Raw genomic sequence first — 25432 nt, 5'->3', positions numbered from 1 at the left:
AATCCCCAACCTGCAAATTATTTCTTTTTGCCTTCTTGTCAAAGACTTCCTTGATATTTTGCTAATGTGCTGTAGCTTTTTCAATCAGCTGCTCTCTGATCTGATACAATTCTGTTAAATCAGTGATTCGATTGGCCATATCATCTTCTTCATTCTGCACTGTTTGGAGCAACTTTGCCACAGGGAGGGTAAGTTGAATTGGAAAAATAACATCAGTACCATATACCAGCTTGAAGGGAGAACAACCTGTAGATTTCTTTATGATCACTTTGTCCGCCCAAAGCACATATTTGAGCTTGGCATCCCAATTCTTATTATTTTCCTCTAACAACTTCTTAATTATCTTGATCAGACTTTTATTAGAGGACTCTGCTAGACCATTCCCTTGGGGGTAATAGGAGGTGGAATGACCAAGTTTAATGCCCATTGAATCACACATTTCCACCAACTCTTTTGCCTTGAAGGCTGCTGCATTATCTGTTATAAGCTTATGTGGGCAACCAAATCTGCCGAAAATGTTTTCTAATAAAAATTTCATGACCACATTATGATCAGCCTTCCTTGTTGGGATTGCTTCAATCCATTTTGTAAAATAATCAGTGGCAACTAATATCCACCTGTGCTGGCCACTGGAGTGTGGGTTGATTTCACCAATGAAATCCAAGCCCCACTGCTGAAAAGGTCCTTTTGGCAATTATTGGCTTTAGGTGCAGGGATTTTAACTGTTGCTTACCTTCAAATCTTTGGCACCTGTAACAAGATTTAACAAAAGCAAATGCATCAGCAAATAAAGAGGGCCAATAGTACCCAGCTCTGAGAATTTTATGGGTTGTAGTTCTCCAATAATGATGTCCCCCACACATGTTGTTATGGAATTGCTGCATAACTTCTATTGACTGTTCTTTGTCCAGGCATCTTAAAAGCACTCCAGATGGATCCCTCCAATAAAGCAAGCTATCATTGATGCAATATTTCGTTGCCTTGAGCTTTAACGTTCTTGCTTGACTTTGAGAAAATTCTGAGGGAACTTCTAGCTTTAGAAGGAAATTAATTATTGTAGCATACCAGCCACATGAAGCTAGGTTCTCGGCCACTGACTGTCCTCTCTGCGATTCAGTTGTTTCATGCTCTTCTATTTGACCATTTTCTGCTACATTGAACAAGAAATCAATGTCCAAAGACCTGCAATTTTCTTCAGCCAACAATTTAGCAAGCCCCTGAACTCTTACCAGCTTGGTGGGCTTCAACTCTATGTTGAATTCTATCATTTTTGCAATCCATTTCGCTCTTTTTCCATCAGCATCAGGCTGCGTTAAGACATCCTTTATTGTAGCAGAAGGCACATATGCAACTATTTTGGAATGCAAGATATACACTCTGAAAGCTTCCAAAGATTTGATAAGAGCATAAGCCTGCATTTCAATAATATCATACCTTAGTTTAGCATCCCTCAGGTTCTTGCTGAAAAAGGCCACTGGATGCTCTTGACCTGCTTCATCTTGCTGCAACAGGACAACTGCAATGGTATCCTTAGAGGCGAATGAAAATAGGTGAAACTACTTGCTATAGTCAGGGCTTATTAAAGTAGGAGCTTCCACAATAGCCATCTTAATGGACTCAAAAGATTTTCTGGCTGCATCAGTCCACTTTACCTCTGCTCCCTTTTTCAACATGGAGGTTATGTGTTTAACTAGCTCAGCAAAATTAGGAATGAACCTCCTAACAAAGTTAATTTTGCCAAGAAAAGACTGTATATCTTTCTTTGATCTTGGGAGAGCCAAGAACTGAATCGCTTTGACTCTTTCTGGGTCAATTTTAACACCTGCAGCAGACACTACATACCCCAACAGTTTGCCTTCTTCCAAAGCAAATTGGGATTTTTTGGGATTGAGTGAAATTCCAAATTTCCTGCACTTTAAAAACACCTTTTTTAAATGCTGTAGATGATCATGATGGCTGCCGGAATAAACAGTTATGTCATCAAGGTAAGTTAGCACAAATTTATCATTTTCACCCACAAAAGAAATATCCATAGCGCGCTGAAAGGTGGCTCCAACATTCATTAGCCCAAATGGAATTTTGGCATACATGAATGTGCCCCAAGGAGTGGTAAATGTTGTCTTTTCTTGATCATCTGGATGCACAACGATTTGATTAAAGCCTGAAAATCCATCTATAAAAGACATTACTTTAGCACCTGAGACTTGCTACAACAAATGCTCCATTTTTGGCAGGGGATAATTATCCTTTTTAGAGCATTTATTTAGATTCCTGAAATCAACACACAGTCTGATTTCTCCATTCTACTTCCTCACAACAACCAGATTGGCCACCCATTTAGAATATCTGAGAGGCACTATAATCTTAGCAGCCAACAACTTTTTAATTTCCTTCTCAACCAGAGGAAGGAGCATAGGATTCATTGGTCTCAACTTCTGTTTGAAAGGAATAGTGTCTTTCTCAAGCGGAATTTTATGTTGAATTATATTCCTGTCATATGTTTTCAGATCACTGTACTCCCAAGAAAACACATCAGCAAATTGCCTCATTAACTTGCAGTATTCGGCATTCTGATCAACAAATAGATTAGTGGACAAATTTATGAATTTGGGCTGACCTGGACCTCCTATATCATGCTTGCAAACTGCATATTGATATTCTTTTTGGGCAGCTTTGTAAGGCACATCATTGTGATCAAACAATCTCTCAAGAGGAATTAGACCCTTAGGGATATGGTTACTAGGAAGCTGGACTATGCTGTTCTTGCCAATCTTATTTCTAAGTTGGGACTTGGGATCTTCTAACAAAGCATCATTATTTTGGTCAATTTGCATTTCGGAGAACTCATCAATGACATGAAGGAACCTATTTAACTCATCATTATCATCAAAAACCTTCCAATGGTGGACATTATCAGGCAAGGAGGGTCTATACTTTATTTGTACCTCATAAACTAGTTTGGGAGGAGATGGAGGGATGAACAAACTAGCTGAAACAACAAAGGAATCAACGAGCTGATTTTGGGCTCTAGGAATATATGAAATGCAGAAAAAATCAAAGAACTCTTTGAATCTCCATACCTTATCTCTGTAAGCTCTTAGCCTTGTATGCTTTGCTTGGAATGTTTTATTTACTTGCTGAATTATCAGATCAACATCTTCAAACACCTTCAGATTTTTTACTCCTCTATCCTTGGCTGCATGAAGGACCAACAACAGTGCTTCATATTCTGTTATGTTGTTTGTCACCTGAAAAACTAGCTTTAGAGACAATTGAACTGTTTCTTGTTATGGAGATACTAGCACCACCCCTGCTCCTGCAGTCTCCTTGGTACATGCTCCATCAAAGAACATCTCCCAAATCTGACCTCTTGTATCATGCTCAGCCTGAGCTATTGGTTTCCTGATATGTAATGCAGCCTTCTGAGTTTCTTCTATTTGGAGAATGCAAGCTCCAAAATCAGTGTCCACTGCATATATGGGATGGTTTGTAGGATTCTTCTCATCACTAATGATATATGCCAGTTGTGCTTCTCTATATAACCTCCTGCTTTCTCCTCCAAACACTGGAACAGTTGCATAAGATAGATCATTCTGCAATGTCCCACCTAGTCTCTTAATCCACCCTTTAGACAACATCATACCAAACTTCGGAGGAACATCGACCACCACTATATCCATCATCATACTTTTCATGGGCAGCTGGGTTAAGGAAATGGCCAGATCCTTAACTAATCCAAGGCATTTTACCTTCCTTGAATCAAAAGAAAACAAATCATGAAAAGGTCTAGTGATATCAAGGCCTAACTCTTCCATGACAGTTTTAGGCATTAGATTGTGGCTGGCTCCTGTGTCTAGCAGGAAATTGTGGAGGATTTTATCATGGATATTTAATGAAACATAGAAATATGGAGAATTATTGTCAGCAGGTTCAATCATGGGGCTAAGCACAATAGCAGGCTTGTCATCTTGCAAATTGACAGAGTCAATGGAGGTTTGTTTAGACTCTAGTTCAAGGGCCTCAAGGATGGGTTTTCTAAATAATTCACTCTTCACCAACTCAACCAGAGGCATGGATATTTTCAATTTCTGAATTTCTGACTCAAAACTAAAAGAAGAGAATACTTTATCAACAATTTTTAACTCTTGAACAGGAGCTTTGAGGGTGACAGGATCAGCTGCTGGTCTTCTTTGCCTGCTATTCTGTGGCATTGTTTGAGCAGCTGCTTCTTGTGCAACATTTTCTCTGACATTCTTTGCATTGGATCTTAGATTATATTTTTGCTGCTGCTCACTAGACTATAGAACAATGCCACTGTCCCACCTCTGACTGTTTTTCTCTTGCAGTAATGACTCTTCATATTCGGCCAATGTTAAAAATGCAGCGCTATCTTTATCTTCCAAGAAGTGAATTTCATCCTCATATTCTTCAAATTGTTCCCCCTCCATGACTATATTTTGAAAGGGAGCCTTAACCTTATGATGTTCTTTTGCTTCTTCACCCCTTTGCATAATTTGTAGCTGCTCATTTGCTTTTCTGAAAAGGTTTGGATTTTTTGGAGCAAATGCATTTTGCTGCCTTGTTTTCCCTGAAGTCTTCTCGACCTTTAACTTAGAAATTTCAGCTGCCAATGACTCAATCATTTTAGTCATTTTGTCTAATTTAGGCTCTGAAGTTGAGGCAGGGGAAGAAGCAGCCTCACCTCTCAGCCTTCTTCTATCAACTTGACTCTTTAACTTCTCTACTGCCATAATATTGGATTCCACCTCCAGGGCTGCTTCTTGCATATCACCCAGAGTAGCACAACGTCTTTCTCTCAACAATAAGTAGAAATCAGAGTCAAAAGCATTGGCATATGTGAGTTTGGCGGCAGTGGGGGTAGGCTTTACCTCAGCTGGTATTTTACTATACATTCTATTAAATCTTTTATTGAAGTCAGGCAAAGACTCACCCTTTTCTCTTTTCAGGTTTCCAAACTCTGTATGATAATATAGCAAGTCCTTCTTATCTCCCCGTTGCTTCAAAAATACCTCATCTAATGCTTCAATATCTGTTATGGATCTTTGGGGTAATTCTCTAAACCACTTCCTAGCCTCTCCATCAAGGCTTTGGACAAAAACTATCATCCATACATCATTCTCATTTATATCTAAATTATCAACATAACTGTAAAAGGCTTCAAGATGTTCTTCTGCTGTCACTCCCTCTGTTCTAGTAAATTTAGGTATCTATTTTTGATATTCTCCTGCAAGCATGGCATTCAAAGGGGTAGGCAAAACTAAGGGCCCATACCTAGCAGCAACAATCCTCTCAATCCTAGTAGGTGCTTGCTGTCCTGCCATGTTTGGAATATGTGGGAGAATACTAGCAGATGGAGCAGTAGGAAATAATGTAATGGATGGCAGAGATATTGGGATGTTTTTGATAGTATGGGAAGCTTTCTTTGGACTGAGATTCAAAGGGGAACTAACTGCACAAGGGGCTGAACTAATCTCTAAAGGAATTTCTTTATTAACAGTGCAGGGCTCTAAGCCTTCAAGCTGTAATTCTTCAGTTATGAACTCATCTTTTAGAGATAAATCAGAGTTTTTAGGCTTACCTGATCCTGATGCCCCTTTCTGTGATGATTTCCTCGATTTAACAACTTTCTCAGGGTCATGCAATGGTTCGGCTGGAGACTTCTGCGGATTTATTCTAGTATTCCTCACAAACTGAGCCAGAACTTCAAAGTGGAGTCACCAAAGGATGGTCTTCCACCAATGTAGTCGCCAGACAGAAGATTACAACCAATACTGTGTTCAAACCTTGTCTGTCATCAAAGCTTGAAACTATGTCATTCTCCCAGGGAAGCTTGAGCTCCGATTCTCCTCTCCTCGGCAACGGTGCCAATTAATGTTATCACCCCAAGAAACTCACCTAGGTTGTAAATTTGTGATTCTCATGAACATTACAAATTCAACAATTATGTTGGATAAAATAATGGATAAATGAATATATGTTGCACATTTAAGCCAGATAACCACTCCTACTATGACTATCCCCAGACATGGGTGAAGACCCCCAAACTACAAGGCTTTCAACTACCAATTACTTACAGTTTAAGGTAAAGGTGATGATGGAGAAGACTAATTACACCAGCAGATGCACAGGACCCCGTGATGACCAGCTGCAACCAGTTAGAAGATTTGTAAAATTGTTGCTTAATACACAGACAGGATGACAGCTCCCTGATATTAAAACAACAACAATCTGCAAGCAATTTCAATGAACCACTACATTATAACATAGAGGTGGGATGACAGCCCCTCCAATGTTAAACATTCACAGCACATCAAACAAATGCAAGTAGGCACAACCTGGAACAAGAAAGAGAAGTGGAAAGTTAGAAAATGACAGCAAAAGAAGCTTGTATTAGTTGAAAATCAAGACCAGAAGCTGCAGGTCTCATAGCATTTACAGTCTCCAGAAGTTAAAGGCTACAACAAACTATCATTCATCAACCTCATTACATATGTGTTCTTAGTATATATGGTGTCTTATTACACAATAATCCTGGTACCTATGCGTGGAGGATCCCATAAATGGTCACCAACCACATTTACTTTCAGAAATGGTCCTCTGATACAAATATGGTTGTGTTGTAAATGGATTTGACCCCTCTGTTTCTCTGCAGTTCTCCTTTGAGCAGGTGGCGTGAAATACCAATGGAACCATAACCATTGAATGCTCTGATCAGGTAAGCGGTGTCCTACTTCCTCCTCGGCCATACTGCTGATTAATTGCTGCTGCTGAATCATTAAAACGGCTCAATCATGACTGTGTTGCTTTAAAACAGTGAAACACTGCCAAACTGTTCATTATTGCCCATCACTGCTTCATTTTGGAGTTTTAAAAGGTTCAGGCATGGTTAATTCATTTATCGGGTCCGCCTTTTGGGTCGAAATGCATATTTAAACAGGCCAATCCTTTGTTTTTTTAATATTTGAAAAATACACAGAAAACTGTTGTAAAACCATGAAAAATGGATTTGGCGGATTTGAACCATATATATATTTTATTTCTGAACCTTTTCGGATCCGAGACCCATCGCAATCGGCATCCACCAGGCATCCTTTGTATTTTCCTATATTTCCTTATATAAAGAAAATGCGCCCAAAACCATTGAAAATGGCTTAAGCGCGGACTTGAAATTTTATTAGAAATCATTCATAATCCCATCGGGTCCGAGCTTCATCGCTATCGGCACACACCAAGGCTTCCTTTGAATTTTCTTTATATAAAGAAAATACACAAAAATCATTGAAAATGCGTTGGGCGCGGATTTGAAATATTATGAAATGGAGTGTTGAATAACTATCGGGTCCGGCCCATCGCATCGCAATATAACATATGTTAAAGCCCTGCCCCTTTGACATCACCGATAGTGATACACCGATAGCGATATCGACGATCGCAAATATATATGCGAAAGTCCCATGCTCCATTAGAAATGCCGATAGCGATACGTTGATAGCGATATCGGCGATCGCTCATCGCGCAAATAATAAAGCCCAAATCGTTTGTAAGTCCTCCATTGCGATACGCCGATGCGATATTGGTGATCGCTCATCGGCGATATTCCACATCGCTGCCGCTTCCTGCCTCCTTCGACTTGCAATATGCCGATGCGATCTGGACTGTTGATCGGCCAGATCCAACGGCTGAGATTAATTCTGTCTTTTATGCCTGCGCTTTTGATTTTTGCATGGTTTTTGGAGTATTTTCGCCTCCCGATAGTGTATTTCCGCCCTCCAAAGGGCTTTCCTCTTGCAACTTTTTCAATCGGTGGAAGGCTTTTAGCGAAAATTTGAGGATTTCAACAACATCAATGGATCCTTTGGCATGATTATAAGTATATTTGCAGCCTTTGAGAATGTTTGAATCCATTTTTTATCCTTTTTCATAGCAAATCTAACAGCACTCATCATATTTTCAATCACAGGTGCAATGGGATGAAACATGTGTAATTCCACGACTAGAGAGAGTTTTTCCTTCAGAAATAGAGCTATTTGTGGCAGCTTCTACTCTAAATCCTTAGCCAGTTCATAGGAATAAAAGACCTCCAACCTATGTGTTTCCTTCATCCATAGACCTACAAATGCTGGTATACATTTGTATTAATTATGTGATATGTAAGTTTTTGTTGATGAATTCAATGCACAACTTTCTCATGCCTTGTTGCTTCATAGGTTCTTGTAAAACCTCAATTGACTCCATCAATGTGATCTAGTATCTGCTGACACTGCAATGCCAAGAGATGAAGGTAGGCAGAGAAAGTGAGTTGTAGAGCATTAAAAAGCCTATTTTGTGGGGAGAAGAAGTGAATGATGTTAAACTAGGCTCTATGCTCTCAAAATCTACCACTAGCATCTAAAATTTAGGTGGTGCTCCACAGGTTCAAACCCACATTTGGTTAGCTCATAAATGGAAGGTTCTAGTTCCCAATATGGTAAATATATCCTTATTGCAATATTTAACTAAAATAGAGCTACCCAAATTAACAAAACTACAACAAAATACACAATAACACTCCACAATTCCAAATTAGAAAGCACCCATCGATCGTTTCTAACAATGTATGTACTTGAAAGTTAGATTGTTAAAATATACATATTTACTTATATGCCACCTTGCTTGACAAGTCAGCTCAATTAAATTGGCTCAGATTACACTGACTAGTTGTTAGATGGTTCCTCTTCTGACAATGTCAAGACAACTCTTCATGTTGGTATAAACTGCTTCATATATAGATGTGTACCCCTTTTAATTCTCCATTCAATTTCCAATTTACATAGCTAGTTGTGCTCTTCCCAATAGCCCTAATAGTCTCTCTTTGAAAACTATTCTCACAATCCATCCTACAATTCATGCTACTTCTTATAGCATCAGTTTCTAACAATTTCCTTATCCCTAAAATCCCATGGCTCAAATGTGATGACTCACAGTATCAAAGGTATACACAGCAGTTTGCAACCTTGCTGTATTGCTATGGACCTATAAATCTGACCTTGCAATCTTTAAAGTCTCTACAACCTCATCACTTCATGCCTCAAAACTTGCATTTGTTTTTCCACTCAGTTCGGAACCAAAGCATCCATGAACAATTATTCTTTCACTGGGGCAACCACAATTGAAATTGATTTCATTACAACCATAGGAATTTGCAAGTTCAACCACTTTTGCAAGGTTGACATGTGACTCCCACCAATTTGAAGAACTATAGGATGTTGCATTTTGTGGATTTCCAAAAACTTATCCAAGTTGTGATATTGGTGAACAATAGTCTCTACCACAACCATTTCAGTATAAAGCCAGGCATGGCGAGAGATGAGAGGTGTAAGGGTCCTATAATGATTATCAGTCCAATCCATCATTGGTGCTATACTAGACCATCAACAATGTATTCTGTGATACAATATTTGGAATAGATGGGGCGTAGATCCTTGGAAGAGAGATATGCATGCATACTTGCACTCCCTTCTAATGGGCACACCTTCCTAGGAATGGTTCTCTGATGCAGATTAGGGTGTACTCCTCTAGGATAGATTTCAACCACAACATCTCATCTATAAAGAAGATCGTCTAGATGGATTATTGCTAATTCGTTGATAGTCTGCTAGGATTTGTGCCATCGTTGTGTATTATTTTTCTTCAGTTATTGAATGCAGATGCAATATTGAGTGTTCATATCTGTGTGTACTTGTTGTTCATATGGCCCCCTTTTTGAGGGGGTTTCCCAGACACTCCTTTGGGGAAACGTGTCTTGACACTAGGGAAACATTTTTTAAAGTGCAATGTTTCCCAAGGTGCAATGCACCTCTGGAGTCTGGGAAACGTGGGGGCATCCACCCTGAGGGATGTGTCCCTGTGCAACATTGAACTTAACCTCTCAAATGCAATTGCTTGTTATCCTTCTAATTTGGCCTTTGTGCACATCCCACTCTGCTTTGAGGCAGTGCTTGTGGCTTAATTATTTTATTGTTTTCTAGTTGTTTCAGGGTGTCTTTTTGTTATTTCTTGTCATTTGTTGCTGCTTTGAAAATTGTCATGTGATGTGAATTTGATATATTCTCTTTACAAGAACATAATGGAGTGCCCTTGTTTTCATATTTTTATCCCTATTTCTACTGTAAAACCTTATACATGGAAGGCATCAATGCCCCTCGTACTGATATATGTGGATGTGTGCATTGATTTCCTATTTTAGGCTTTTCAACTTTCTTGCTCAGCTATGGATCATATTTGCTAAATATTGTGATTCAAATGCCATGCAGATTCCTATTAGTTTTCAATATAGGCATCCAAGGAGTGAGCATGAGTCTCAACAAGTTGCCAGAGGATGAGGGCAGAACATGAATAGTCGGCTTTCTTTAGCTAATCCAGCTAGCAGTGAGATGCTTGATATATAGAATGCCATTCACGAATCCATGCTGACTGCAACTGCTGAGAATTTTAATTCTGGACAGAGCTTTGACATGGTAGCAAGTTCTTCCACAAGTACTGTATCAACTGATCCTCCCAGGTATCTCACTACAGTGAGTAGGAGAGCACTTAACTCCCCTCTTGAAGAATCTGCCTTTCCTCCCCTTCCTGGGGCATCAGAAAATGCTTCACATAAATCTAGGAACAAAGGAAAGGAATAGTTTTTCTGTCCAATTAGAAGGTTGAGTTCCTTCTCTCAATGAGGAAGGTGGCTTCAATGTTGTGCACTGATTCTGGAATGCTACAACATTGTCAATTCAATTCTCCCTATTTCTTTTATTCTCAAGTTCTATCCTTCATTCCAAAAATGTGATATAAGGCTAGCTTCATTTCTAAGGGCTCTTCATGGGCTTCTAGGGCAAAAGCATGGATGCCAATGCCTCCTTGTCTGAGAATTTTTTTTCTCTCTATTGTTATGATCTAGATTAGCAAGGAGACTTGTTGGGGTTCTCCTTTATGTCTCTACATGGACCTATAACATTTTCCTCACCAGAGGATCAAATTGAACATTGTGTGAGTTCTTTGATTATGCTCTGAAACTCTCAAAGGAAAATAACCAAAGGGGTATCAGCTGACCACAAGTTTTACCAAGTGAAAAAAAAATGGTCCGTCAAATATGTCACCTTGGTTGAAGACAAGATTGATTGATTTCCTTTCCCTTGAATGTTTTTATGGATAATAAGGTTTTTTATGCTTCAATCTAGAAGAGAATTGTCACTTGTATGCTTCAGCCAATGTGACTCTTCTATAAACTAAGAATAAATGCTGAAATAACATTGATCAAATTCTTCCAAAACTTTTACAATGCATTACAATGCCTGATGTCAAACCATGGAAATGTATGTAATCATGTTAGCTATCAAGAAGCTTCTCCCTGGTTGACCATAAAGGCTACAAAAAACCACATATGGTATAGTTCCAACGTCCCCATACTAATAATTGAGTTGTTAAAATTTTCTTTAAGTCGAAGAATATCTATGAAGTGAATAGTTCTTGATTTTTTGCTGAGTGATATTCAGGTTTGACTCTTCTATAGAAAATAACATAAGCATTAAATGTCTTTATCCTATCTTCACTAACAAGAGAAATTTGGTTGTCATTAGAGTTATACCACTAGTTCTCCTCTATTAAATTTACGTATGCTATGTAATGGTCACCTACTGTACTTCCATAATTGTTACTCATTGCATACAACTCATAGACCAACAATTGTTTTAGGTCGAGATCAAGTCTAACGTTTTTTTCATAAACTGAAAATATAAAAACATTTTAATGTGAACAAGTAGTAGGTGCTTAGCATAAACCTAATTTTCTAATTAATCCAGAAATTGAAGAAATTTCACTTACAAAACTCCATTTTAACCCATAAAAGTCTCATTAAATCTTAGTTCCATAGATATAATTTAGAAGAGAGAATTACGCTGAAGAATATATAGCATAGCCAAGCTGACTTTTAATACAACCCAGTATCCCATAAAATAGCTTCCCTCCAATGGAAAGGTCTAGAGAAGATATTGCCAAACTGTTGGGCATTAGTGGAGATTGTAAGTGTCTGCCAAACTTACAGTCCTAGAATGTGTGGTTAAGTCCTCTTTCTCATCACACCATACATGAAGCATTAATGGGTCTGGTTCTAGCAAGTCTATGCTTGCTAGCTACTCCTTGAACTGGGAAATGCCATTCAAATTCTCTAAAGCATGGATGCTCAAGGTGATAGCATTATTTTTCCTTGATAGTTTGATTCTCAATGTCCATAACCATCTGGAAATCTTCTTCTTAGTGGTACCGCTCTTGAGGCTCAACTATTGCAAGGGTTCTCTTAAGTGTCTATTATGTTTATTATTTCAAGGAAGAAATGCATATACATTTGTACTAACATCATTTTTTAGGAATGTTCTTCAAATGTAAATCAATCAACCAGATTCAGATTCAAACAGGTCATTCCATTTTTTAAAACCCTTGTCTTAAGAGGAACTTGACACCTAACCTTGGAACTGAGACAAGAAACATAGTAACAATTCAAAGACACCAAAATATTAATTACTACTGATGCCAAGATCTCAACTAATGTCTGGATCACATTAGATTCCATCATTCCATATTATAAGAAAATAAACATTTTTCCATCCTTTCTAAATTCTCTTAAGGACAAAGAAATCCTAAAGAGTGAAATCAAATGCTTTGCAAATGATATCCTTTAGAGAAAAGAGGCCATTGATACTAAAGATATTCTCAGCAAAGAGAATCCAATGTCTAATCACAATTTTCCACAACACATTCCCACTGATTTCTCTAACCCTCTACTTTGCAGCCAACACCAATCCTCTGGTCTTCACTGTAAATAATGATTTTACTTGTTTTTCCATAGAGAGAGCACAAGCTCTGTCACTTTTGGAACTTCACATTTGAATCAATCTCCTCAATTTTGTTCATGGAATTGGTGGTAGATGGTTGTTTTATATCTTATCTGCAATTTATTCTTAACTCTTGCATTAAGCATTTGTGGGATTAGCTCTAAACTGAATTAAGCCATGGGACTACAGATTCTCTACAAATCTTGGTTGTAATAATTTTTGCTTCTTACATTTTTCTCAGTTTTATTTCCATTGTGTGTGTTGTAGACATGCAGATATAAGAAATAACACTTTTTCTTCAATCCAAAAGTACTTTCATCTTTTTAAATGTTGGTTTAGAATCTAGTATCATTGCTATTAGTCTACATTTAGTAATTGACAGGTAAAATTTTGGTATCAAGCCTCTGCTGCTACAAGTTGAAAGGAAAATTGGTCCTGAATATAATTTGGGATAATATATCTCTTAGAGATCATTTTTTCCATAGTTTTTTTCATTATTGTTGGACACTTGAAATGTCCAGGCTGTTATCACTTAGGTTTTTCCCCACCTCTTGGAGGGAATACGACTGAGGTAACCACTAACCAATCTTTTAGTTGCAGGTCCTAGCCTACTTGCAACCAGAGAGGGCTCTCTCTTTGTAATTTAGCTTTTCTTGAAGTTTTTTAGGCTAGTTATTATGAGCAGGTTTTTGTTTTAAGTTTGTTGGATGGTGATTTCAGGCAAAGCTGGGATGCAAGTCCAAGACAGTCTGTTCCATTGGGCTATGGAGTCGATGATGGTGCACAGCTGAAAGTGTTTCTTGGGGAATGGTAGAACTACAGAGCAAGGTAGTCAGTTTTGGAACAATTTTCAAATCTTGAAGTTGGTGGAATGAAATCAGGGAATGAAAGGCAATCAAGAATCTTTCATTATGCTGGCAGAGGGAAAGTGTATGAATATTATCCAAGAGCAATTAAGAATTCCTAAAAAGTACTCAAAATGAAAGAATTAGTGCAAACATGAGCAGTTAAGAATTCATATTTATGACTAATCTTGAAGAAAACATAGGTAATAGCAGAGATTGAGCATAGGGTGCAATTCAAACAAATCCTGGGATATTCTTTCTTCTCTGTTATCAAGATTATGAAATACATATGAAATTTAGAAACACAGAAAATACAAAACAAAGTTTAGAATAACTTATTGTTCCATATAATGACACATGAATTCTGTAGCAGGTCCCAGACCATCGTTTCCACATTTAGACAGTGCAGAAACGATGAACTTCAACAGCCATTTGTATTAGGGATCCTCAAAAAATTACAGCGCAGCTTAGAGAGAAAATCACCAACCCCAAATACATATTATGGGGGGGTATTTATACAAAAACAAAGATACAAAATATCATGAAGATAAGTCTGGAACTCATAACTTCCTTTACCAACTTTTAGGAAGTAGTAAATGAGGGAATAAATGATATAGTAAATATGAATGTGCTAGCTGTCCAATTTGTTAGAGGTATTTTGACTTTCTGGGCTGAGTGAGTTGGTTGGTCACTGCGCATTGATTTCTGCGTTCACTGCCTTGATGCTGCTATGTTGTTTTTCCCTGTCTTGGCCTTTATCACTGGTGCTTGATTTCTTTGCAATAACGAGTTGTAGTCACCATTCAATTTCTGCCTTTTTGTTGTTCTCTTCCCTTTGATAGGTGGACTGTGCCTCTGTATTGGCTGACCTGTAGCTGATCAAAATAATTTGATGAATAAAATTTACCTGAGCAATGTCTCCATCATTCCTTTCCACCAATCCTCTGTAGGCAGCTGATGTCTTTGTATCTTTATCAGTGTTTCATCAGCTTCAATGTATCTATAATAGTTGGGCTGGACTTCAAATAGGTGGTTTATCTCATGCTTTATGTAGAATAGATTTTCCAGCTTGTCATAAAGACTCTATCCAGAGGGAGGCCCTGTTTCTTCTGATGTGCTTGAGGACGCTGTGATTTGATTGGAGGCATAGTTATTTACCCTGTTGGCATAATTCTCATGTGATAGCAGTCTTCCAGCGCTGGTTAATAAACTGGGTGGCCCTCTGCTCTGTAATGCTGCAAACTTTATTCTGAACTCATTTACCTTTACTTGCATCTCTTGGCATTTTCTTTCGAGGGTTTGCACAAAATTCCTTAGGGTCAGCACCCTTTTTACTAGTAAAATGGTATCAGTCCTGTTCCTGATTCCTATTGCTGCCAACTGCTCTTTGCTATGAGTGTTCAGGAATTGAATCATTTTGTTGGCTTGCTCAGGCATATTTCCTAAATATGCTCTAGCCTTTTTATTTTCATACTGAGCCAAGCCTATCAATTCCATCTGCTCATGTATAGTTTCAATGGATTTCCATTGGTCTGTAATGGATTGGCCAATCTTGGCCCACAAAATTTTCTTGACCTCAGCTAGAGTCTTATCAAGAGTAAGCTCCTTTTCCAGCTCCTCTATCCTTTTCTCCAAGGTTTTCACTTCCATTGTTTTCTCAGCTACATCCATCTTTTATTTGTCATACCTTTCCTCAATTTTGGCCAAATTTTCTTTGGCCTCTTTCAACTCTGCCATCTGTACTTCCAGGGCCTTTATTTCTTTCATCATATTTTCCATACTCAAACTAGCTTCTTGCTCTGTTGGTGCTGTTGTTGTTGCTGAAACTGGTGTTGAACTTGAGGTACCTGCTGTGGATGTTGGATCAATGGGAGGGACTATTGCGCTGGCCATAGGAGGAGCATCTGTAAGAATGTGAGTTGTTTGAATTGGCTGAGAGGCCAACTCTCCCTGTCTTCCTTGCAATGATGCTTCCAAGGCATTCTCCGTTTGTATCAATCTTTTATGCATCTTCATGAGCAAGGTGACCACATCCTCCTCTTCTTTTTGTTGTGCCACCTCTGTAGTTTGAGGGTGTAGTGTAGCTGGCAGCCTGAGTTGTCTTCTGAGGGCTACTATTTCTTCCTCTTTCTTTTTGATCAAGGCCTGAATGCCCTTCGGATCATGGGGATTTTATCCCACCTCTATAATAATATCCTCCAAGGATTTGATTCTATTATCCTTAGCCATTAAGGAGGCCTTCTCTAATTCCAGTTTGGCAGAAGTATTATGCAATGAATTTTGAAATCTATGGGCCAATAATTTTTTGTCTGCCAAGGTAGAATATACCATTTCGCCGGTCTATTTGTGTAATTCTATCTGGTCCATTGGATGGATATCTTTGGAGAGAACTTCCAGATTGGTTCTGATATAGTCAGCAGCCGATTGTGGTTGCTGCATTGTAGGTCTGAAATGACTGAGGGTCATTTTCCCTTGGATGTCATAGGCCGCCATTAGCCTTTGCTGATTAGTGGGAGCCATTCTTAGCAGTTGGTTGTAGAGCTGGAACCTCACTGGTTCATTTCTAGCCTTAATATCAGTGAATGCCTTCTTGATATCAGAGCCCTCTCTGCTCTGATGCCTGGTGGATGTGACCTCCACACCGTGTTGTCTTTCTTGCTCTGGCTGGAAGGAGCTAGCTGATGTCTCCATACTTGGGGGAATTTTCTGTTCAGTTGGCCCCTCTGGCAATTCTTCCTCTGAATAAGGATTTAATATTTGTCTCTTTTCTCCTTGCTGATCTGTAGATGTCCCTATGGGTGTTTCTTCATGTCTATCCCTTTTCTTGGCCCTTTCCTCATTATGAGGAATTTGTAACACCGGAATTTCAGTTGCCTTTGCTTGTGTAGAGGGGTCTTGCCCTTGACTCTGTTCATCTGTTGAAACCGGCCTGTCTGCCATTGTCTCTTGCTGCTCAGAATGGTGCACTTGCTGCTCTGAATGTTGCACCTCTTTTCCTTTATATGTATCCGCTGGTAGAGCACTTACTTGGGCAGGTTGCTGAGAAACCGTGGCAGATAAGGTGCCTTCTCCGAGGTGCCGAGGACCTGTGAAAAACACTTGTCCAAAACATTCCAGGTCAACTGATTTTTCAAGGTTTTTGATTGCTTTTTCTGTTATCTCTTCTTCAGTAATTTCTTCCTCTAGTGTGCCCTCTACCCATTCTTGCTGATTGGCATATTGTTCAATTTCAAGGATTTTTTGGTGTACATACCCTGTGAGCTTGTTTTTGACTCTTCTAAAGGCTATAAAATGTTCAGGGTCATAAGGTACCCAAAGGAAAGTTAATTTGAGCTTAAGTTTGTCTCTCAGAATAGAGTCAACATCCTTCCATGCTTCTTCCCTTTTATTAAAGATGAAGGGGCCCAATTGATGTCTTATTTTAAGCTGTGCCTTTTTCATAGCACCAAAGAAGTGCTTTAAGTTTGCGCTGTTGAATTGCCGATAGTACTCCAAGGCAAAGAGTCTCATGGGGACATATTTTGGTAGTCTGCATGGGGCTAATTCACAGCCATAGATCCTTATTACAGTGTGGTTTTGGTAGTAGTACCAGTCACCAATGTTGTATCCCTTTGAGAGATGTAGAATTCTCTGCATTTTAGCAGTGAGCCTGGGAGGAGGATCTGCTGACAACAAGCAAGTGATTGGGTAGACAAAAAGGTCAATGAACTCACAGTATGTGTATGGGGAGTAAATAACATGATGGAACATTGATGGCCAAAATATCACAGACCTTCGCTCCCCCCTAACATCCAATTTTTTAAGAAAGACCGGAAAACTATCAGGCTGATAGTACAACAACAAATGATATATATATGAAGTATAATTGAACACCCTTTCCCTCTCTAAGTTCATGAACTGCTCATGAATCATGTTGGCTATGAAGGTGGCATAGTCATACATGACAGCAGGGGGCTGTCCTTGAGCAAAGATAGACATCAAAGTAAGGACAATCTCATCCACAATTTCACTTGTTCTGAATCCCAGGATGTAGGAGATCATATCTATGAGCATTTTTCCATCCTCAGTAAATGCAGCATGGAGATAGGGGATTGTGAATCTGGAGTAACACTCTGGTGGCATAAACAACTTGGCAACTCAGTCAACTTCTGCGGAGGACAACTTTGAGGCGTGATCCAGCAAATTTTTCATGGAAAGAGGGTCCAAAGGCTGACTTGGCTTGAATTGCAACATCTCATTTATAGACTGAAGGGTGATGTAAAAGAGAACATTTCCAGCAGAGTCCATCACTGCCCTTTGAGAAGGCTCATAATTAGCACAACATTGGTGGATTAGGTCAGGGAAGACATTCACTAAGGGCAGGTAATATATAGGCATGTTGGATTCCCACATTCCTAATAGGTCAGCTTTGTTTCTGAAGTTGTTCCTTATTTAACAGAAAGCCTGAAGGTGAGGTTGTCCCCCATCATATCATCAATTTGATAGTCTCTGTTAGCAAGAGGTATCCACTCTAACTCTCTATGAGGTACATTTAATGGTGCAATATTCAAGGCTACTGGGGCCTCCATGATTGACTGTGATTATAGTGGGATTTGAGTCTATATTTTAACAGGGAAATAAAGTCCTGACAGTGAATTTCTTGACCGGAATGCTGCAAATTGAGTTAATATAGAAATGGCCTCCCTGGGCAAGTTTCAACAGGAAAAACCAACTTTTCAGAGTTTAGCTAGGAAGGTAATAAAATGATGAAAAGATGGCTTCGGCTGCGGGTGCTTTCCTGCTGGTTCTACAGGCAGAAATGAGGTCAATTTCGAGTTTCATGGGCAATTTTGCAGAGGACTATAGGGTCAACAGGTTTTATTTGGAAGCAATAGTGAGTGGTGAGTCAAAACGGGGAAGTTTAGAGGTTCCAGTATATGTCAAACACATTTAATTCTTTCGGAGGTCGTTTTAACAGAAAAACTTGATAAACAGGGTTTTTGGGTGACAATCGAATAAATACCTGTTTATTCGTGACTTTGCGGTGAAATGGAGTTGCAGGTAGAGCCGAGAAGGTGAGGGTGGTAGGTTGAACATGCCTGGGTGGCAGACTGGGACGTAAATGGCGGACTGATCGTAAAACTCATGCATAAACTTTTACCATTGGTCGCGTAAAAACAAATAAAAACATCACTTTTGTTGTTTTTTTAACAAAAAATTGTGTTTTTTGTGTAATTTTGGCGCTTTTTGTGCTGACGTTAGCATTACGTGACATGTGTTATAGACATTTTTGGGCACTGCAACCCCAATCATAAAATGTCCATAAACCAAGGGCTCCTAAGTCCCTAAAAGTGTTGTTCCAACCCCTAAAGGAACAAGGTCAACTGATTACAGCTTCTCCCAGAAGTTCTCCATGAAAAACTACTCAGAATTGGTCAAAACTGGATCATTTCACCTGCTCCATAGGCAAAGTGTGTTGCATCTCACCTAAATACACTCAGTGGGTGCATTTCATTTCAAAAAGCCCTTCTATGGGGTGCGATGGGCGAGAAGAGACAAATGGCAGTGTCAATCTGCGAGGTGGAGAAGCATGGAATCTTCCAGAAACTTCTCCTGTGACACTTGCCCCTCTGAATTCGACCAAGGATGAGTAAGAGATCATCAATCTCCAAGTGGAAGAAAGAACTATCAGAGGGAAGACACTAATCAAATCACAAGCTGACTCATCTCCCTAACAGACATCTATATATGGATCTCTCATCCCAGAGATCCAGAGACTGGAATTTTGCATCTTGTAAGGAATTGCTGTTGGTTTATTGGTGTGAGATCATAGTGTTGGGTTATCCAAGATTGTCATGAGGTGAAGAAGGGCTTCTTCTTGCTGAGAGGATGATGATGGGTCAGAACAACTGGTTGTAACTATCTTGGCTCTTTCTTGATTATCAATAAAGCTATTCAAGTTTTCCTCCATACGCTTGTGTGATTTATGTTTTATGCATTTGTATGGTCAATTTACATCTGATCCTAGATTGTTTATGATAATAGATCCATGTTCTCATATAGTATTGTGTTGCTTTGATTCTACAGGTACTCTGTGAAGCTGGGTATACAAGGAAGCAAGTAGCAAAGGACTATCAGAAGAGAGAGGAATCAAGCAAGGAGACAAGTGCAAGACAGAGGTTGGTCTCCTTTATTATTCTCTCATCTCTCTCTCATAAAGGAAAACGAAAGTAGTCTTTACTTTGTTTGTTTCTAAGGTAGCCACTAGCCTTAGTGGGATTAGTAGTTCTGCATAGACACTTTTCCCTGTAACAAAATGGCGACTCCACTGGGGAGCGACTAGGTTGTTTGTTTATCTACATTTGTTTACCTTATAAACTTACAGACAGAGCCTGAAGTTGAGCTAGGTAGCCTTCGAACTGCATTTTCTATGAAAATGCAAAGTAGATAAATTCTACTTCAGTCAATCTCTAGGTTTTGTTTATGAATTAAACAACTGATTTAAAAACTCTCTAATTGCCCTTGTGGCGGCTCTAGTAACCTCCTTGGATCTAGCCCTGTGATTGATTTACTGATTACCACTTGCTCTATCAAAATCCCTGAACTGAACTGCAAACTGTGACCCGGAACCCAAGCAAAGTCTCGTCCCTGGCCTAGCGCACTGTCTGTTTTGTGAATCTCAAATTCAGCGCACTTCCCGAGTGTAGTAGGTGCGCTGCATTTCAAATTCACTGTGTTACAGGTGCGCTGATCAGACCAGGCATTGTTCCTAAATTTTGGTTTCTGTGTTCACTCTTTTCAGATCTATTCAAGAGTTTTGCTGCCTGTAGTCAGTACACCTCTATTTGAAACCCCTTTCCTTGCTGTTATTCCGCCTCCATTGTGAAAAGAACTTTAAATGTTTTTATGTATTTGTTGAGTCATTTTCAGTTCTCCCTTACAAAGAAGTAACGTGATTGTACTGTCATTTCTTGATTTGAAAGTGTCGCAAGTGTCGTTTTCAGTCATAGAAGAGAATCTGATTGTTCTGGATAGTCGATTACCCTGTTACTATTGTATTTGATCTGAATTGGTAGTTTTTCTAGTGTCGAAAGCAAGTTTTCGTTTCCAAATCGCAAAGTGTTGTCATTGTCTTCATTTTGATTTTGAAAAGAAACTTGTTAGTAATTGTCGCTTTGAAAAGTAATTCAGATTTGCGCATTAGCTTTCTTTTTATCATTCACATATTAAGAAGGCTGAAAACAAATACATGCACGTGCATTTGCATTTAGACTATTTGATTGGTTTGATTTAGGATAGTGCATATAGTGTGTGCTCTTTGCTCTTTGTTGAAAGAAAACTGTCTCTCTTTCCTTAGTAGCTAGGATTTTCATTGCATAAAGAAGATAAAACGACTGTTTATCATCTTAGATTGCATTTTAGGAATTGTACATCTACATCATGCAGTGAACCTGCAAGGTAAATTTCTTAAGCAAGATCAACTATAAAATAAATTTAATGAATCTAACAACGCTTTGGAACCTAACGCACAACATCTAGAAGTCTAGGCTAGAGACGTATTCCGGCGTTGTAAAGCCTGGTAACTGCTGTTGTCACTGTTGGTTGGGTGATTCCTCCACTTTGAGACAATAAGTGCCAGTACAGACTTGTGCTCCCACGTACCGTCGAGTGTAATTGGGAGACCACAATAGGCTTAATCCTTTATCCATAGGAAGCCGTGTCTGCCACCCTATCGATCGCAATGCACTGAACACAGCATTTGGGAAGATTGACTGCCGTACCATAAAAAGTATTCTGCAGTTTTGTGATTGGTTTGGTAATCCCTCTGCCTAGATTTCCAGAGCAGTCCCTTTCGTTCCTTTTCAGACTCCTTAACGGAAAAGGTTCATCTAAGCACTTGTCACTTCAGGCTCATTAAAAATCGAAGGCGACTAGAGTCATCTTTTGTTTTTTCTCGACCCTCTAAAATTGAAAAAACAAGTTGTGTCAAAGCATCTAAAATTTATTTTAAACAGAATAACCATCCCCTTTCCTACGTTGATCTTAGGTTGAGAAAATGGAGTCCACCAACCAAGGAGTTCCCCTTGGAGGAAATCCTAGTCCCTTCTCCTCTTGGGGAGATGTTGGTGCACCCCATATGGCGACATTGTCGCTTCCAGGATTGACAATCGGCTTGCCCGTATGGATTTTCTCAACCTCCGTCGTTCAGAGCACCGCAATTCCTGAACAATCGAGTCAGCAACTAGACAATTCCATAGTTACCCCCCAACCCTCTACTTCGTCCAATTCTTCCTCTCCTCCTTCCTCTTCGCTTGATGAGGTTGATAAAGCCAAAAATCAAGTACTTGAGAAGAAGAAGGAAAAAAAGAAGAAAGAGAAGAAGAAGAAGGAGCCAAAGGCGAAAAGGGGCAACCAAGCGTTGTCTAGTGAAAATCCACACATTGCATTGACCAGGTCTAAATCACCATGTGTCATTTGCAAAGGAGACCACTATCATAGAGATTGTCCCTGCATCCCTCGGATCTTAAGGGACTGGTCTCCTCGTTTGCACAACCCGGTGTCATCAACCTCAGATGATCATGTTGAAAACACACCGTCGACTAGTGAAAGTGAAGCTCCTGGACAAAAAGGAAAGTGAAAATTTCCTTGTAAACTGTGTGAAGGCGATCATGCCATCCACTGTTGTCCCTTCTTAGACGAGGCTAAAAGAGTTTTGGACGATCGTCTGGTTTCACCGTTACGACTTCCTCCTGGATATAAGAAAATCTTGCCGAGCTCGTCACTAGTTGAAAATCTGGCTGACCCGCCCAGGTGGTCAGCCGAAGCGTCTATCATTGAAGATAAACCATCTGAACCCATACCAGACAAAATTCAAAAGGTCGAGGTGGTAGTTGACCTGGTCTTGCCTTCAGAGGTTCCGTCTTCAGATGATACAGTCAACGAAGAGAACAAGGATGACACCGTCCAAATTCTTTTCGTAAACACAGACTCTGATGAACATGGGGGAAATTTACCCATTCCTTTACCGCAGGAAGGAAGTTCGTCAGAGTCGTACCTGGCCGTCTATTTGGTCCCACCTCCAAGCAACCTAGTTGTTTCCTTCGACTGGAATCAGCTAGGCGGACCCCGTTTACCGGCTAGTGTGCCATTCCAAATCATTGCTCAAGTATATAGAATGGTTATAGCCAGTACCATCATAGATGAAGGGGCTTCTGTGAGTATCCTTTCCTCGACTGCTTGGAAAGCGCTTGGTTCGCCATCGCTTTTGCTTGAGATGAGAAATCTAACAGGATTTGACAAAGGAACCAGTTGACCGTTAGGGATCCTTCCCAATGTGCCCATAACATTGAGAGGGAAAACCATTCACATCAACGTAATGGTAGTCCAAGGACCCCTGGATTATAATCTACTCCTTGGACGAGACTATATTTATTGCATGGGAGCGATTGTCTCCTCACTCTTTAGAGTAATGTGTTTTCCGCATGAAGGAAGAGTGGTCAAGCTCGTAGACCAGCTTTTATTCCCCGATTCACGCATAGCAAATAGTCATATACCATCCCTAAATGGTCTTTTCACGCAAGGAATGTCTCATCCATCACCAGTCCGTCCACTTGATGAGCGCGAGTAATTCGGGGGACGTGACTGAAACCCAGGGGGCATGCAACCTAGTCTGCTTCGGTAGGAAAACTTCAGGTATAGGATAGGTTTCCGCGAGAGATATATGACTAGTCTGACACATCTTTCCGTTTAGGAAAATGGGATTAGACTGGAATAAGATACTTTCGTAAAAGTTATGTGGGTGGAGGCGTCTGCGCCACTCGCCTTTCTCTATTTCGGTAGGAATCGCCGAAGAAGTGTTTTGTTTTGCGCTGCGGATAAAAACAATCTTTGGTAACCTGAAAGAGGTAAACCTTTCCTGATAAAACAAATGTTTTGTCGGTAGTTTGAAGGGTGACCTTGAAACTCTATTTTATACCTGGGGGCATGCAAACCTTTTGGCGTGCAAGCGAAGAGCGACTATTTATTTTTTTAAATTTGTAGGACCTCTAACCCTTAAACTCATAGGATTGGTCGTTTCCTAACTTGCATAAAGAAAGGATGTGGGGAAAAACTTTGAAATAATGCCGTTTTTATATATGAGACATTCTTATTATACGACTGGATTAATCGAGCAGTTTTAGCACATAGTTCAAGCTCGTTAAAAAATAAACATAAGCCATGAGCAAATGTTTCTCCCCGCGTTTAAGCTCATTAAAAAATGAACTAATTCCCGGTAAATAACCATCGTGAATGTAGTACTTCAGCCTTTAAAGCCTTGGTCGTGTTCTCATCATCACCTCCACTTTGTATTGGCCGATCATTCACCTCCACTTGATTGTTTACCCCTTTTGAGGAACAGCTACGAAGAGTGATTCTATTAGCCATCCTCGTAACACTGCCGTGATTTGGAAATTCCAAACCTTACCTAGAATCAGCTGCTACCTAAATTTATCACTCATTCCTCAAAGACGAGTCTCCTTTAAGCTCTTTTCGATTGACTCGTAAAATATGAAAATATTGCCGAGCCATTGGCCTCTCTAGCTCGTTAAAGTGACCAGAAGTGTTATCCCTCTAGATTTTAATCTTTTTGGACCCGAGGGATTATTACACAAAAAGACCGAGCGCTTGTTTTGTTCGGCTCGTTAAAAGTATCAAAAATTCATCCCTTCTGTATTGTTTGATACTTTTTCGGACTTAAGGGATTAGATGATGAAAAAGGATTTTTGGAGTTTCCTTTACGTCCCTTTTCAGACTCTCTAAAATTGAAAAGGACCGAGTTATCTTTGTCGTTAAACTCGTTAAAACCTAATAGTGACAAACTTGTCCATAGCAGACAAGAACGAGTTTCACTATCGCTAGGCTCGTTAAAACATAGCGATGGGTTTGCCCGAAGGGCAAATTATAGAACAACCATATGTTATCCTCCTCAAGATTGAAAAAAATAAAGATGTACTGGTCAGCAATGACTGGGGAAAAATTGGGAAGAAAACTTCAAGAAACTTTGTTGGTAGCAAGTCGCTCTTGAACATGACACTTTCACTCCGCATCCAAGTCGGGTTGGGTTGTTTCATTCACCTGTCACATCACCATGGTTACATCACACCATCCACATTTGGGGTTAATGCTACCGATCCATCATATCAGTGTCGTCGATATGTTCAAGAGAAGTCATTCAGAGAATTCATCTATGTCTCACCCGCTGCAATACATTTCTGCTCCATTCTTTCATGACCGCCACCCTGAACCTTATATCACCAGATCGTTTTCACCTCCATTAAAATCATTTTCTCCGTTCCGTGTCATTGATGTGGGATTCATTAAGGCCCTCCTATAACGGATCGCTTCTTGTCGACATCAGCTCATTATCCAAGAAGTTGATCTAGGAACACCCCTTTTAGTACTTTGAAGCTTGCATGCCTCAATGGCAAGTTTCTCACTTCCGGCGACAGGTTTACATCATTGGCCTTCGACCGAAAGATTTTGCGTGGTGTTCGACACCAAGTCCCTTATTCACACCACGTGAATTGTACTATAGTACCTTGAGGGTCATCATCATTATCGGTGATTCCTCTCGCGCCTGTTAACAACTTAGATCATTGGCTGGTAATCAGGCGATGTCTTTCCATGTTCGACTCCAGAACATCTCTCACATGGATCGACTTGTAATTTGAGTGAAGATTGAACGAGATTGAA

This window comes from Pinus tabuliformis, chromosome 8 (genome assembly GCF_031772625.1).
Source record: "Pinus tabuliformis cultivar Carrire ecotype Pingquan chromosome 8, CPIR1, whole genome shotgun sequence".
NCBI lineage: Eukaryota > Viridiplantae > Streptophyta > Pinopsida > Pinales > Pinaceae > Pinus > Pinus tabuliformis.
This window is presented reverse-complemented; position numbering follows the sequence as displayed.